Source organism: Penaeus vannamei, chromosome 4, assembly GCF_042767895.1.
Source record: "Penaeus vannamei isolate JL-2024 chromosome 4, ASM4276789v1, whole genome shotgun sequence".
Lineage (NCBI taxonomy): Eukaryota > Metazoa > Arthropoda > Malacostraca > Decapoda > Penaeidae > Penaeus > Penaeus vannamei.
Window position 1 is genome coordinate 42,149,093 of NC_091552.1, and position 2,500 is coordinate 42,151,592.

A 2,500-nucleotide genomic window follows, 5' to 3' on the forward strand; every position below is an offset into this window, starting at 1 on the left:
GGTAAATGGCGAACACATTGTATCATATAAAAAACAATAAAATAAATTGGTCGCTAGCAACGCTGGGGGTTTACAGATTTTTTTTTTATTTCTAATAGAGCAAAAAGATAATGTAACTTGTGAATGAAGCTCAGCGTAAGATTTGAAAGATTACTGCTGCCTATGCGAACAAAAATGCATAAAACTGCGTAGACGAAACAAACTATACTAAAGTCATTCGAAGGTGGATTGAGAAGACTTTAAAGTTATGTAAAAGATATTAAGAATATTCTGTGTAAAATAGAGATTTGAAGATTAAGATTAAAGATTTAGTTTCATTTCCATTTGTTACAATGGATATTCTTTGCTGTCACATGTTGTTTGTTTTATTTTGCTTCTAAATCTCCCCCTGTGAGCAAGGAATGGCTGGGGTTACCATTCACTGGTAGCGCTCAGGATCGAACGCAGATCAGCAAGATTGTAAACTCAGCACGTTATCACTGCACTACACAGCACACAGAGATCGAAAATATTAAAGTACAAGTCAGAGGGAACCTTTCATCCTGTTCTGCATTATTTTCACATTCATCATAAATATAATTATTATCATCATTATTACTACCATCATAAATATTATCATTATAATAATAATAATTATAATAATAATTGTTTCTGTTATCATCATTCTTCTTAGTATTAGTACCATTGTCATTATTATTAATATTATCATAACTATGATTATTTCATAATCATAAATGCAAATATATCTATTATTAGGAGTAGCATTATGATTATAAATACCATCAACAGCATTATCATAATAATTTTCCATCATTATGATTGTGATTGTAATTATAATCATTATCATTATTATCATCATCACCATCAATATCATCACCATCATCATCGTCGTTATCATTTTTTTTTTAGTAGTAGTATTTAAGCAATAGTAGTATCATCAGTAGCACTATTATGACTTTATATTGTCATTACTAGTATTACTACCATTAGTTTAACCATTACTATTCTCATTGTTACCAGTATCATTATGAACACCATATCATTACCAATACTACTACTATTATCATCATTATCATTACTACTGTCATTACTACTTATAGGTTATAAACCTCCTCTGTATGGATACGGGTGGGCAGTAGTTATTCACCGTTTACGGCTTACTCTTTATTAGTAAGAGTAACACACGCGATTAGAAATGAACACGATACGATGGCCAGTGCTGGAGGTGACCCGTGACCTAGCCCTGGAGAGGTAGGGCGAGAGGAGAGTGAACGGTCTGGTCAGCAGGTTAGCTTCGGTGCCAGTGAGCGAGCGAGTGAGAGGGAGAATTGGGTTAACCGTCGCTGACCTCTTATAGGTCTGGTGGGCGCCCGAAGCAGGCTTGGGTTATATTTAGAATCATGCACTCACAAGCCTGGTGTGGGTTTGCACAAGGTGACAATCGCAGACACACACCCACGTTGTCTACGAGATTGTAAGATTATGCAATATGCTATACTATGACTGATACTGCTGTAGTGATTCAGTAGAGTTAGGAAGGTTTAGTATTATGGTGTTTTGTTTAAAGAAAACAAAACAGCAAAAGCTTAAAAAGTGAAACAGGACTTTAACGTATAATATTAATAGTATAGTTGATAAAATCCAGGTAAAAGACAAGATTAGAATAAAACAGAACCAAACAAAAAACAGACAAAAAATAGATATGGTTAATAAAACACAGGTAAAAGACAAGGACTGGTAGCAAAACAGAACAAAAGTAAAACTGAATATAGCGAAACATGCAAGAATTGGTTAAAACAAAAGAGCAGAGAAAAATGGTCGCCCTCACTTACTGGTCCTTGCGAGGGACAAGCCTGAAATTTAGGGAGCGCTGCCAATATTCTTGGGTAACTTTCTTAAATTAGATCACTACAGTATCGCTACTACTTCCAACACTGCTAATTCTACTCTAATTGCTACTGCTATTATAGCTATCAGTATTTTTGTTAGCGTTATTATTAGTCTTGCATAAATAGGTGTTTGATGTCAGTTTTTTTTTTTTTTTTTTTTTTTAACAAGGAGCACATTGTTTTTTTATTTATCTAAAAGTGAAATAAGAACGATCACAGAAGATTCTCTCTCTCTCTCTCTCTCTCTCTCTCTCTCTCTCTCTCTCTCTCTCTCTCTCTCTCTCTCTCTCTCTCTCTCTCTCCCTCTCTCTCACTCTCTCTCTCTCCACACACATACATACACACACATACACACACACACACACACACACACACACACACACACACACACACACACACACACACACACACACATACGTACCAGCATCACCCTTTTTCAGAACCTAATTTACAAAATCCACGAAGAAATAAAATGCGCACATCAAAGAGCGAGAGAGACCTACCCGTAGCAACCTAAAACAAACATCCATCGCTTTCAACATTATACCAACGACCTTCATAACATTTCCCCGTTGATGAAGGCCAATAAAGTATCATAAATTATACATGTT